At 36.6% G+C, this 15,546-nt stretch overlaps 1 long non-coding RNA gene and 1 pseudogene across 1 annotated transcript; both read right to left on the bottom strand.

Moving 5' to 3' along the window:
- The window catches only part of LOC122293869, a 63,369-nt pseudogene that overhangs the window by 8,498 nt on the left and 39,325 nt on the right, over positions 1–15,546 (bottom strand).
- On the bottom strand, positions 2,150–5,456 carry LOC122293947. Its single transcript, XR_006237407.1, has 2 exons — positions 5,360–5,456; positions 2,150–5,220 (listed from the first exon to the last, which is right to left on the bottom strand). It is a non-coding gene; the product is annotated as an uncharacterized LOC122293947 (long non-coding RNA).

The raw sequence follows: 15,546 nt of genomic DNA, 5'->3' as shown, positions 1-15,546 counted from the left end.
CCAACCCCAAAGCAATCGATCCTCCTTCCACCATTATAGGTAAGTGGGGTTGATTTCTTTGTGGGTGATTGTTGTTAAGTCATCGGTGGAGGAACAGAATTGGTGAAGTGGTTCATGAGGTCGTGGCTCTCAACCAAGGCCACGACTGGTTCTCTCCATAGAGGATAATTTCCATGGTTCAACCGTAAAAGTTATTGACAGATAGTGAAATGGCTGCCATGGGAGTAAGACTCTCTTGCTCTCACAACGTCTCTAGATGCCATAAAGACAATTGTGAACTAACTGTGTGGAAATTTGTCACACAATGTGAGAGTATTGGGAGTCTTCTAATATATATACAATATGTATTCTATGTACAGAAAGTAGCGAACATTACAAAGAGAAGTGGAAGTGAAAGTTAAAGAATGCGGGATGCATTTGTCTTCGGTTGATGCTAATTCACAGTTCTATAACAGCATTGCTCCTCTTGGTTTGGGATCTTCAAATTTAGATTTTTGTGGCGAAAATAATCGTCGCAAAAACATCAAATTGCACCGCAAATGATTTTTAGCGTCCAAGCTCTTTTGCTGGTAGATGGTCGGTACTACGTCTCAAAAAGTTTTTAACAATGATACAAAAAAGCATCGCGAAATCTATGAACTATTGCGGCGATCCATAACGCAGCAAATAGTCTAAAATTTTATCATAAAAAAGCACCAACCAGGATTAATTATTGCTGGTAGAAATTTTCGTGACAATTTTTTCTCGCCAGAAATGGTCAGCTATAACATTGAAACTTGGTCGCAAGTTCTTGTTACGCCACAGCAAATACTTATTTGCGACCAGAAATTATAAATAGTCACCCATGTTGATTTGCAGCAGTATAATCGCTGCAAATAATAATTTCCAACCATAACGTCTGTTGAGGGAAAAATGAGTGTATTGGCATATTCTTGTTAAAACCTGTGTAAAAGAGTGTTGTAATAAGTGTCGTTGCGGAAAGCTTGAAGTGTGCTCATTATTGGTCAAAAGAAGCAACTTCGCTCGACCCTCGCTCGACAGAGCGCTCGAGCGAACTTGGGCAGATTGCACCGCTCGATCCTCGCTCGACATGCAGCTCGAGCGAACTCAGACAGATTCAACCGCTCGACCCTCGCTCGACATACAGCTCGAGCGAACCCAGGCAGAGTGTTTCGCTCGACTCTCGCTCGACACTGAGCTCGAGCGAACTCAGGCAGAGTCAACCGCTCGATACTCGCTCGACATGGAGCTCGAGCGAACTCAGGCAGAATTCGGCGCTCGACCTTCGCTCGACACCTCGCTCGAGCCAATGTTCCAGATCACTCACAATGTAGGGTTTTGAACGCCTCATTTGATGGGAACTATAAATAGAACAGCATGGCTTCTGTTCTAGGTGTGGAGAATCAGAGCAAAAACCCTAAGGGCCTCCAAGAACATCTTAGAGCAATCTCTCCCCCATTTGATTGATTCTTTCTTGGAAAAACATTTCTCCACCACAACATACACAAAAATCAGCTTTTACTTGAGTCCATTGAAGTTGACATTTTTGTTGGCCGGAAGAGTCCGGAGCTGCCGTTGATGCAGAGATCGAGAGGTTCTCGTGGGAAGCTATAGGAAGGTCGGAGTTCCGACACTACATGCGTGTAGAGATCGAGTGGGTCACTCGTGGTGTTGCAAGCCAAGTTTAGCTACTACAAAGGTTTTGTGAGTGTTCTAAATTGGTTGTAACAAACTAAAGTTTCTATAGTGGATTTGAGGTGGTGTCTTACACCCGGAGTGGTTTTAGATTTTGAAGAGGTTCTTCAAATGAGTTTCCACTCCGTGAACAAAATCATGTGTTGATTATTTGTGTTATTTGTTTCATTTATTATCTGCTTGTTTGATTAATTTTCAAAAGGCCATAAAAATTAGATTACACCTATTCACCCCCCCTCTAGGTGTAGTGTTGTGTAGAACCACTGCTTTTTCAACGTCATATATTTTGCAGCAAATGGTGTAAAAATTTGTCTGGTCGCAAATAGATATTTGCAGCGATGATAGTTGCCACAAATAAGTTGTATTGACAGAGTTAATTATTTCCCACGATTCTAGATCCCCGAAAATAGTGTGTTACAAAATAAATAATAATAATATTGAAACAAAATGCATAAAAAAAAAAAATTACACATCTTACATTATATTACAATCCATAAAACAATTACACAAAGTACTTGCTTTATATTCTAAGCAATTACATTATATTACAATGCATAAAGCAACTACATTATATTTGTCATGTGCAACTTTAGACTTCTCAAGTCACACCAAAGTACAAAGCACATTAAGTCCAACATACTTGCAGAAATATTGTCCTCCAAAGGCGTGAAAGCCATTTCAATATCTAGCTGGGTAAAACTTGTCCCTCAAAGGAGATTTTCATCTCAAAAACATATGTAGAGATGAGATAAAAACTTGAATCACAAACTTCATTGAATATTGCTAGAAAATTAGTACCAAAGAATATTAACATCTGCTTAAACAGTTGTGGAATTGGAGGCAAAGCATAGAATTCTCCTGGCACAAGAAAGAGAGTTACATGTGAAGATTTATGGTTCTCAACAGAGTTTGCATGTTTAGTCGTTAAAAATCAACGTGTACCGCTCCTACACCTCATCATCTTGAAGACTAATACTACACGGTTGCAATATTTTTTTCATTCCAAATTCAAAGCAAATGTAGCAAAAATGAAAACAAAGCTTATTCATCTTCTTCCCCTAAGTTGAGGGTGAGATACCCCCATGTTCCCTGGGGATCGGTCAACCATCTTACTCAAGTAAACAGAGAGCTCATACAAATCAAGAAAGAGACAGAGAATGACGTAGTGTTGACATGGTGATCAAGAAGGATTAAATGTCATGTATGTCAGAAGCTATGACATAAATAAGTACTAGTTCCATATCTTAACATGCATAATAAAATAGCTGACCAAATAACAAGTCCAATGGCTTATTGTTACAAGCATTAACAATAACAGCAATAATATGAACTGGAGGTACCTTGGAATTTTTCAAAATGGTCGCCAAAAGAGAAGTTTTATGCCCGGAAGAATGATGAAAACAAGAATAGATCAGTTTAATAACAAGAAATGGTCACCCACAACATAAAGATTCCATTTTACTTGGTGCACAATATTAAAACCTAAAAGATAATTAGCATCAAATAATAAAGTCACATTTATTAAGTTTTAATCATTGAAAACTCATACCCAGCAACTGACATTAACTTCACAGGTTTTTCATGCCCATACAGAGTAGCCTTTAGCGCCTGCTGGCCACACTTGCAACTAGAGTTAAGGGACCAAAGGCAAACAGTAGCATCTTCACCTCCACTTGCCAATACTTTTCCACCAACCTCACCTAACAATTTATCGGACAAGATAGAGACTGGGCCATTGTGACCTCTAAAACAACGTTGGCAAGAACCCTATAATGAAAGCATGAGACGGATAGAGTAGAAGTCCTTGCTACCCCACCTATCGCATAAAGTCTTCCACACCTCTGCATCCACCAAATCAGTGCCTTTTGCCAACGCCATTTTATGACTTCCATAGCTGGTGTAGATCTTGTGCAACTCGTAGTGAAAAGAATTAAACCTCCTACGTAGTTGGTTCAACACCGTCTTGCGATGATTTAACTTCTCCCATTGTAATACAAAGTCAGCCTAAATTATTGCAAACTATTATTTGTTTACTGGTTATTAATGGCTTAGAATCATTAATAAAAATTGATTATCCATTAGTTAATACAAAATAAATTGTCAGACATCTAAATCGCAGGAATCACATTAATGGCAACAAGCTGAAATTGAATGTCTATATCGCGCGCTGGAGAAACTTTTAGCTGATATAAAAGTTTATATAAAAATTCTTGCGTAGGTCCTACAACCACTTCAAACTCTATATTGATGTTAATTATATTTATTGGATTTTTCTCGAATGACCACTATAGAGTAGACATGTCATAAGGGGCTAATCAAAAGTTTGAAGATAGAAGGTACACATATTGGTCGAATTGAAGTTAAGAAGGGGATCAGTTATGTGTTGGGATCTCGAAGGGCAGGTATATCATTATAAAAGTTTTCTTGCATGTGATTTCAGGTATATCATTAAAAGGTTTTCTTGCATGTGAACCTTTTCTCTGATAAACAATTAAGGGCATGTCATTTCAGGTATATCATTAAAAGAGTTAGGCGTGGAGAAATGCTTGATTTGATACGTGGTTTACGTAGCAGGAATTCAGCAGTCCTTACTATAATGAAGTTTGTATTGATTGTCAACAGAAAATGATCACAAAAGAAATATAACAGGGAATTTATAACAATTTAAAAGCTCAAATTCAGTTAGTCTCAGAAGCATTATAGCACCATATAATCTCTCCTATGATATCACAAGAGAGTGTATTTATTGAAATGATACATCATCATCTGAACAGGACAAGAGAAGGGGGTTTAAGAGCCGGTTTATCATAAAGCCATGTTATTAAAAATATCATACCATTGGGTTGTGAGGAAGAGTACATTTTCCCAAAAAGAAGGATAAAATTCCTCCTTAATCGATACCAGAAAGCACAAAGTAAGAGAATGAAGAAGATGTTCGAAGCATGTGCTTGCATTTACAGGTATGCTTCATGAAGAAAGAACATGTAAATGAGTCATCCAATGAAACAGCTACTAGGGAGAAACATAACACAGTTCAAAGCACAAGCTAAGCACAGCACCAACCAAACACAGCAAACACGGCAAACAGAGCAAACACAGCAACATTGGGACAAGTTTCATGGACATAAAGGAATGAAAAAATCGATTTTGTCTACTGCAATTGCATCCCAATAGTACCAACGCCTAGTATTACTACAAGCAAAATGGTCTACGAAAAATAAATCACAGATGAAAATCTATATATAGGCAGATGAAAAAATGGCTAGGGTTAGGCCATTACAGAGTGAGGGATAGAGTGAGAGAGGGGTTTTATAAAGAGAGACGGATCCGTGGTTAATATAGGGCGGATGGGGGCGGCACAAGAAGTCCTCTGTTTCTGCGAAAAATGAAAATTGCTAGGGTTAAGGCATTACACGTAGAGAGAGATAAAGAGACAAGAGGGATAGAGAGAGGGGAGCCAATATATCTGCGGTGACGGTGATACCAGGCGACGGCAGAGGAGACGACGCATGGCGAGCTCTGTGTCTGTGACAATGGGAAAAGTCTCGAAATCAGCCATTACACAGAGAGAGACACCAAATAGAGAGAGAGAGAGAGAGAGAGAGAGAGAGAGAGAGAGAGAGAGAGAGAGAGAGAGAGACAGAGAGAGCGAAGGAGTCCTTACCAGCTGTGACGCGAGGCCCGACGGATTCACGGCGGCACTGGGTATTTGGTCGCGGCGAGGGAAAAACGTAACCCTTTTACGGGGGAAAGAGGGACAGCTTATATATCGGTCTGGTTGTTGCGGCGACACGACCGCTGCAACAAATCGGATATCGGATGTAACAGACCTATTGCATTATTATTTCATAGATCCTTACTTATTGTCCTGAGAAAAAACCATTGTGAGATATTGAGCCTAAAAGCAAAACAATAATCTCGATTAACTCTTCATCTATAGTAAATTTGAAAGTGGTGGCTGAGGCTGAGCACCTAAGTAGTTTTTCTTTTGAAGAGTTCTTTCAAAGTTTTCCCTCTCTGTCAGGTAGACAGAAAGGGCGATAGCTACCATGCACGCATTGTCTGACTTGGAAATCAGTGTGATATTGGTATGGGTGATTCTTTTCAAAATCAAATCTGAGATGAAGAAGGACCTTACTGAATCAATGAGTTCCACGCTAATAATCTCCCAATAGTGTTTAAAGAAGAGAGCTGTTATCCTATCGGGCCCCGGGGCTTTTTTTGATCCTATAGCTTTGAGAGCTTCCCATATCTCCTGCTCATCTGGAATAGCACATAGAAGACTATTGTCCTCCTCCGTGTTTACTGGTGTAATTTTTCCCTAGAGGTCCTGTGGAAATTGGGGGTTGGTAGAGGAGTATATCTGTTTAAAGTGCTCCATCTCCCGTGCCATGCCTTTGTCTTAAACCTGTTGTCTTTTATCAACCCCCTTTATAAAACCAGTAATGGGTCAGCGGTTCTCTCGCCTATAGAATGGCTAGCATCTATACTCGATTCCTAAACTCCAGATCCTGCTCATGAAAGTGAAGATTTTGATGTCCACCCGACTGAAGGATCCAATAGTGAATTCTTCTTTTCTTTACTCAATGCTGAAGTTGGTTCTGAAGGATCAAATAGGTCATGGCTTGGGGAGTCATTGAAACCAAGACTTTCGGTTTAGTGTATATTAAAAAGAACAAAGGAAGGAGCCTAGCTTATATAGTATAGTGGAGTATTCGGCCTAACTCACAGGTAGATATAAAGGCAATTAAATAGTCGCCTAAGCAGACGATGGACGAGACTCTGGAAGAGTGGCTTTCTACTAAGGTTGCTTTTGATGGGCTTGTGACCAATTCGATAAAAACCCCTAGTGAAAACTATGTCTGTATATATAGTATAACCGCCGCTTCAAATCAATTGAATCAATGCAAACAATGTTGTTCTCACATGCTTATTCATTTTTATTTGGTTGGATTCCTTGGTTCATCTTATGCCTTAAATGGAATAGCTTGTTTTTCTAGCTATTAGTTTCAACTCCCTTCTTCAAGCTTCAGATAAGCTGGGAGGCAAACCCATAGATCCCTCCTACTCTAAGGGGTTGGGCCATTTCATACAAAAGTATGGTTTGATTGACTTGGGATTCCAGGGAAATCCCTATACCTGTGTTAATGGCAGAAGTGGCAATTCTCTAATCAAAGAAAGGCTCGACAGAGGAATCTGTAACTCAGCATGGAGACTTTTTTTCCCAAAAGCATCGATCATCAATTTGCCCATGTGAACTTCAAATCATTCTCCCATCATCCCAGATACCACGGGTACTCATTCCTCACTTCCTAAGCCTTTTCGTTTTGAAGCATTCTGGACTCGTGATAGCTCCAGTCACCAGGTAATATCAGATGCATGGCAGACAACCTGTAGAGGCTTTCCTCTTTTAAAATTGTGCCAGATAATCTCTCATACAAAGGAAGCCTTGAAAAAATGGAACAAGGAGCACTTCGGGGTTATACAGCAGAAGATTCAAGCCTTAACAAATGAATTAGACCATGTTCAGCGGACCGCCCACACTGAGTATGACAGAATAAAAGAGTCTACACTCTGCAAGGCCTTGCATGAGGAGCTCAGGCGAGAAGAAATGGTATAAAAGCACAAATCAAGAGTGACTTGGCTCACAATGAAGGAAGAATCTTCTTCTACGAATGAATTCTTTCAGAACTTGGTAGGCAAATGAATGAGAGTCTCGAGTGCCTCTAGTCTCCTGCTGTGCTGCTAGTTCAAGGTGAGTTCTAACTATGGTTATAGGTTATTTACTGCTGCTAAGTTCATGCTATCTATAGTTGTTTTCTATTGCTAGGTTCTTCCGAGATCTTAATGTCATAAGTGAACATTCTTGCCATTTGTCGTAAAAGCCTTGTCTTTCTGGCTCAGCTTCAACCTCATGAGAGGTGATTGCACCAACTGCCTGGTCAACGCTCATCCCTTGTTTTGGATTTGGCTCTCAAATTTACTTTTTACGCGGTGATCAGTTGGACCTTTGAAAAGGACATCTAAGGCTAAGGAAGAATAATGGAGAAGGTAATAGCCGAAAGAAAATGCACGCGATTCAAAAGGGAACGGGGAATTCTAAACCAAAGACAAAAGCAGGGCTCGAAATCAGGAAACTATCTAGTATACATACAAAGAAAAGACGAATTTCATAAAGTGCCGGATGTGCTATATAGGAACAAGGCAAGTTGCATCCATACCAGAATAAATGAAGGCGAAGACCAGAACCAATTGAAACGGGTTATTCTAAGAGGGCGAATCATAGAATCAAAAGATGGCTCGGAAATAGTAACAGGGACTCTGGAACTCTTTATATACCCGGTCCACGAGAGAGGTTTTCCTATTATCCGCCGCTAGAAGCAATCGATAATGGAATAAGAGGAGCAGCCAAAGGGGCACCTATTTGCATATGAAAAGCGATACAGTCTGATCCTCCCTTGCTGCATCAGTAAGATACAGCAAGCAACAGCTAATGTAATGCTATTTTTATATATATGTATGCAGGCTAGGCCCTCTATCTGTAGCTGCAGTAAGATCAAAGCTATAAACTATGGTCTTACCCGCTAGCTGGTCCAAAGGTTTTGGTTGGTTAAAGGTCCCATCACATGGAAGACGACGGAGAACATCCATCGTCCAATCATGTAAAGGCCTAAGCAACCGCTGTTTGATATAGTTACCTATAACAAACAACCTAAGCTTTCCTTTTCCCTCGCGTGAACCCGCAATACAGTTAGGAATGGCAGGTACATTGTCCTGAGACTCCATATACCCCTTCGGTTTCACTCGAGCCCACAGCGCCTGTAAAGACGCAGGTTTAGCTCTAAAGAAGCAACCTAAGTTGTAACGGTGTTTAACAGGACCTCGCTCATAAGTAAACAAAGTTGAAAAATGAACAAGTTGATAAGAGTACCCAAAGTCTAAAGATACTTCTTCATCTGCCATCTCAATATAAAATGTGAACTCAAGGGGTAAGGACGTAAAAATAGAGTTTACACGCCTCTTAGTCCTTGGATCAATCACTTGATTTGGCAGAGCCTTCCAGGTTGGCACCCACCTAAGCCCAAGATTAAGTGGGATGGTGGATAACCAGGGCATATACCGGTTACTAAGAGTCTCAATAGATGCTTTTAGTTCATTCATAATAACCGGCAATGTGGTTCTGTGTTGCAAAGAAAAGCAAAGTTAAGGCAAGAAAAAAAGAATGAAATACGAATGGATTGCATTCGAAAATAAGTATACCAGTATAAATTCTAAAGAGAGCATGAACTGGCCTCCCGAAAGTTGGCTCAAGAGAGTCCTTTACGGCCCTTTCATACATAGATAGCCATCTCTTCCTCTACTCTTTTTTTAGAATGGCAGTATTCGTGCTGTGCTTTCGAAGGGAAGAGACTCGCGATGTAGCTATCAGCAGCTTCTTCAGGTAGATAGTCGCGGGGATCATCTCAAATCTTGCCCTTTCTGTCTTTATCATAGACAGAAATTTCTAGCAGTTGAAGTTCCCAGGAGACTGCTCCTGGACATGGAGGAAAATACTGAAACTGAGATCCCTTGCACGAGACAAGATAAAATGTGTGGTGGGAAATGGAAATTCTACTTCTCTTTGGTATGACAATTGGCATCCTCTTGGTCCATTTGTCAGCAAGTTCCCTTATGTTGTTGAAAAGCATTCTTCACGTCAAGTTGAAATAAGGGCCACTTTTTGATTGCAGCCAAGGCAAGAATGCGTGGTCATTTTAGCAACTTGGGGCAAATGTTTTCCCTATCTTTAAAGGGGTTCGACTCAATATTCTTGAAGGAATCCTTTAGTACTAATCTAGCTTTGTATCTCTCTACCGAGCCATCTGCTTTATGCTTGATCTTGTAAATCCACTTGCAGCCAATGGCTTGTTTCCCTACAGGCAATGAGACTCGATCTTATTCTTTTTTTCTTGGGCATTGATTTCTTCCTGCATAGCATCTCTCCAGCAAGAATGATTGAAGGCTTCAGCAAATGATTCAGGTTCATGAGAAGATTGAACTGACATGAGGTAAGCTCGATGTTTTGGGAAAAACGATTCATAAGATAAGACAACAATCCTTCAACGGGATAAGAAAGTTGAGAGGATCGACGAATCTGAGAGAGGGATCCAGAATCTGAGGAAACGACTGGAAGGGAAGCAACTAGGCTAGACTGCTGATCTTCTGGAGTAGTCTTAGCCTAGGAAACATAATGTACTCGCCACTAGCCAAGGACTACCTCTAATGGTCTAGGCATAAGAGGATAGATCTGCCTACAACACTTCCCTTCTGCCATTACAATTATCCCAATACACAACAGAGACCATGCAGCTCCATGTACTAGCAATGTCTTGCACTTTACAATGCATTACTTGGTCAGTTTGACTCAACAAAGAAACCGAGACTGCATATGGGTTATCTTCTTGACTTATTCTCATGGGTTTCGTAGAGGTAGAGGAGCACTGACCCTCTTTGCTCATGTCAAAAGCAACCTGACCCGTTAGAAAACCCAAGCCCAATTTTAAGGCGCAAGTCCATTAAAAGTCCTAGAAGATATTCATACTTTCATTAGAATAAATATTTTGTCAAAAATCTGTTCTTCAGAATTTCTTAGTTTTCTTTTTTCATCATCTAAATCATCTAAGAATTCATAATATTTCATGTAATCTCTCTCTATTTTTGAAAAAGTTGAGAAGAATATTATTCTATTTTGTTATTTTCTTGTTTCATGAAATCTTGTTTAAGATATTTTTTTATTAATCTTAAAATCTTCTTTATTAAGAGTACATATTTGGACATCATCCCCAATTATTTGTAAATATGTTGGAGGATAGAGTTCTCTTGGATGATCACGAGCAGGTGAGGTACAAGGTATATTAGTATTAACACTATAAATAGGTGTATCTATAATGTTTCCAAGAATAACTTCTTAAATTTTTAGTATTTAAGAATAACTTCTTAAATACTAAAAATACACTATTAAACTGATAATAAGGCAAAAAGTACATGTCTATTTCAAATACTTGGTAGCGTCTGAATACGTACGAGTTCGTAACCAAGAAAAGGGGTTCACGAGGAGAATATGTACCTCAAGGTGAAAGTTTCGCTTTGGGAAGATATTTAACATCATAACACCGTCTAATTATGGCTAACTATATATATTATATGTTGTAAATATCTCAAAATAATATATATTTTATTTATGATTAATATTATTTTGGGATTTAATTTGAAAGTTATAAATTCTTTTAGAAAGAGAGAATTTATGGAAAATTTATAATCTTATGCTTATGCTTATGGTTATATTATTTTAAGTCTATACAAATAGAAAAATTCTACTGGATCAACAGTTTTACACTAGGCACATGTTGAGGGGAAAAAAAAAAAAAAACAGAAGCCATTCACTAGTTTAGTGGAAGGGCCTTATGTATAAAAAAAAGGAGTCTTTTAATGATTTATTGATAAGAAGGGCCTTATGCAAGCCCAAGGTACAAAGCACATTGCCCAGCCAGGCCCAAGCGCCCATGAAATTAATCTAAAAATTATTCTCCAAGGACAAGAAGCCTGGTGACCGTTGTTTGGCAGCATATCTAATAGCATAAAGCTACTACGCCGCCAAGATGGTACCACACAAGTGTTAATGTTTTTTTATTTAATAATTAAGAAAGTAATTTTAAATATATTAATGTATTTTTTAATTTTTAAAATATTTAAATATATTAAAAAATATGAAAAATAAATTAAAGAAATAAAAATGGCTTGGGCAGCATAGTAGCCCAACCCTATCTAATATATGTACATGTTCAGAATCGATTGTAGTAAAACGAAATGCTTGGGTTTTTTTTTTTTTTTAATTATTATCTATATTTTTTATACCCATAGATTTTGTTGCTACAACTCATTGATCATTTTGACAAAAAATAAGGTTATAAGTGCACTCAATCCAACAATACATCCATTTAAATGTGTTATGAACCATTTTACGTACACCAACAAAACAAGTATCATATACTTATAAATGCCTTCAATTTAATAGTACATTTGCATATTCCAATCTCATTAATTAAGGTATTATGGGAAAATACAGCACATTATTTAGTCGGCCTTGTATGCATGATAATTATTTAGTCGGCCCTGCTTTGGTGTTGGCTAATAAGGTGCGACGGGGTCTTGTCTTCATGGCTGTGGCACAGTGGCTCAAGGGGAGGAACACCTCCCGAGTGCAACCCGGACGCAAGCCACACCAGATGAGCGTTGATGTGGCTGCCATTCCAGGTGGTCAAACGCCTTCTGTGGAGGAACTTTAGTGCCGCTGCCAAGCTCTGTTTCCATCTACAAAAACATAGGTGGAACTTAATGGCTGGAAGGAACTTCACGTGAAGGGGGGTTCTGGGCTGGGGTGAGGATGACGACATAGTGTAGTTGACGTCTCTGGGTTGCCAGCATAATTTCGTGGTGCCTTCCGTAAATCTTAGGACTGGGGTGCGTGGTTTCGGTGTAGCACCATGTGATGCTGTGGTGGAGTGCTTTGGAGCAAAACATGGAGGAGGCACGCATGCGGATGGTGCGGGCACAAATAGCGTGGGCTGACCAAAGACCATCATGAGTGTTTTTTTAATGTTTTAGTGTTGTATTATTTTTCATGTAGTTTATGTTTTGTATTGTTTTTCTAAAAAATTAAAAAAAAAAAAAACTTGGTCTCTTGGACAGTAGTCCATAAAGTTTTGTCCTCTTATCCGTCTTAGATGGTATATGAGGTTTTGTCACTCTGTCTCTGGATAGAGTTGTGCAGTCTCTCAACCTTTGGGTTTGTAGAGGTTTGTAGTAGAGACTAGTCCATGTCAATCACGGTTGTCTACGGAGGTGCTATTAATAATGTAGTTAACTTGTAATGTATGTTTCAAGTCTAGTTGTAATATTTCATTATTAATGAATACCCTATGCTTTTTATCCAAAAAAAAAAAGTGCACGTAGATAAGAATATCAAACTTTAAGATAACTAAAACACTAAGCACATTCATATAATTGAAGCCATTGCGGATTGAAGAATCTACTTTAACATACTTAGTGCATGTTTGGAATTTGCATGCACAAGCTGCGTGTCTTGCGTGCATTTGTCCGTGTTCCACGTGAACAAGAAATGTTGTCTTGCACGTCCATCCAAATGAAAATTGCCTTGCTATTTTTCTATTTTTCTCCATGTTGTGTCAAAAAACTGTTGCATGAAAATTGGACAATGTGCATGATGTTGATTCTCTATATGGGCGCCAGCTATAAACCATTTCATTCGTAATCTCTTTTTGCTCTTTCATCCCAAAGCATTTGCACATAAGAGTGACAATATGTTACAATACCCGTTAATCCAATACAAATACGACACAATAATAATAGGGTTAGGATTTAGTCTTAACTGTATTCGGGTCAAAACATGTTGACCCATTAACGGATTGATAATAGGTCAACCCGTTATAACACGTTAAAAAAGTTAAAGTTACAATTATACCCTTATACCTAAAATAAAATTTTTAGAATTTTAATTTAGATATTTTTACTGTTTAGATTGTTATTTTGGACTTGTAATTAGTTTTATAATTTTTATAGATATTGTAATTTTAACATTATAAAAAATTATGCTAAATTTAATTATGTCAAAAGGGTTAATTTCGGGCTTATTCAACCCATTTACATAAATAGTTTAAAATGGGTCGGATTGTGTCGTGTTAACCTATTTCATAATATTCACTAATGGGTCAAAACGGATTGATACGATACGACCCGTTATATTAATAGGTCATGTTAGGATTTGAAATTTTGATACGATAAGTTTAACGGGTAGGGTTAGGGTTGATCTATATAGTATAATATACATGCTTTGACACGACTCGTTAACATGATTTGACACCCCTATTGGCATATGCCCAATTGATGCTTATCTTCTTCTTTTTTTTTTTTATTCTTCCGGGTGCTGCAACCAAAACTGCTTTCTTTCTCACCATTTTCTTTAATTTCAAGCATGGGTTCCGTATTTCTTTCCACTAAATTCATATGTGCCTTTTGAATATTTAAAAGAAGTAAAAACAAAAAGAATAATAGAAGATTAAAAAAAATTAAAAAGAAGAATATAATATAAAAAAATGTGTTGTGCACGTGAATAATTATTATCCAATTAAATCACAGGTTATAAAAATAAGTATAAACCATGATATTAACCAAATTAAATTACAAACTCAGATTTATGCTTCTTAATCATTTTTTCATCTAAAACTAATAATAATATCAATAAATTAATTGAAATATATTGGTTCTAAATATGTAAAATATGTAATAATTCAGCTCAATCAGGCTTATAACTTAAAATTTAAGTAATAAATTTTATAACTTATAATTTAAGTAATAAATTCTACTATTAAAAAGTTATTTACTGTTTGATAACGATATGTTTAAAACACTTTCAATCATGTTATATTTGTTTGGAAACAAATTAAAGAAATGCTTTCTGGAATAGAAATGACGATTATTAAAATTTTTAAAAGATTATAACCATATTTCTGAAAGTTTGAAAGTTATTATTATTTGAAAGTTGAATGGATATTTTCATCCATTGGTAGTATTTTTAAAATTCAAATTACATTCCACATTATTCAGAAAAACACTTTTCAGAAAAAAAGAAGTAAAAACAAAAAGAATAATAGAAGATTAAAAAAAATTAAAAAGAAGAATATAATATAAAAAAATGTGTTGTGCACGTGAAGAATTATTATCCAATTAAATCACAGGTTATAAAAATAAGTATAAACCATGATATTAACCAAATTAAATTACAAACTCAGATTTATGCTTCTTAATCATTTTTTCATCTAAAACTAATAATAATATCAATAAAGTAATTGAAATATATTGGTTCTAAATATGTAAAATATGTAATAATTCAGCTCAATCAGGCTTATAACTTAAAATTTAAGTAATAAATTTTATAACTTATAATTTAAGTAATAAATTCTACTATTAAAAAGTTATTTACTGTTTGATAACGATATGTTTAAAACACTTTCAATCATGTTATATTTGTTTGGAAACAAATTAAAGAAATGCTTTCTGGAGTAGAAATGACGATTATTTAAATTTTTAAAAGATTATAACCATATTTCTGAAAGTTTGAAAGTTATTATTATTTGAAAGTTGAATGGATATTTTCGTCCATTGGTAGTATTTTTAAAATTCAAATTACATTCCACATTATTCAGAAAAATACTTTTCAGAAAAAAGCATTAAAATGATGTTTTTATTTAAACATACTTTTTAACTTATTTGAGATTAAAAATGTTTTGATTTATAACACCTAAAAAATCTAATTTTTCTATTAGAGAATTTTTAAATCTATTTAAAAACTTTTTTAAACTCTTACCGCAATCCCGAATTGCCCTTAATCATAAAGTTAGTAATCATAACATGAAAATAAATCATGCAGAGAAGAGGGAAGTACTCAGGAATTGGTACGCATGTTAATTTATGAGTAGAGATACTAAGCCACTGCAAATGACCGCTAGTGCAAAAGTAGTGTTTTTTTTTATTATGTTATTTTATTCACATTTTTTATTATTTTTAAACATTTTTAAAAAATATAAAAAAATACATTAAGACATTAAAAATCACTTCTTTAATTTTTAAATTAAAAAAATTTTACTTAGCAGTCAAATGGAACGATAACTATTAGGCGGCATGGTAGCTGTTTTCTTTATTTATTAGGCTTTGCAAAAATAACGAGGACTAAAATAATAGAAAGACTTCTGAGTTGACCGCAAAGACTTGGAACTTTCCTCATGTCGACCACTA

The sequence above is a fragment of the Carya illinoinensis genome, chromosome 14, assembly GCF_018687715.1.
Source record: "Carya illinoinensis cultivar Pawnee chromosome 14, C.illinoinensisPawnee_v1, whole genome shotgun sequence".
NCBI classification, from domain to species: domain Eukaryota; kingdom Viridiplantae; phylum Streptophyta; class Magnoliopsida; order Fagales; family Juglandaceae; genus Carya; species Carya illinoinensis.
The sequence above is the reverse complement of the archived record's forward strand: the minus strand, read 5'-3'. Positions and strand labels throughout refer to the sequence as shown.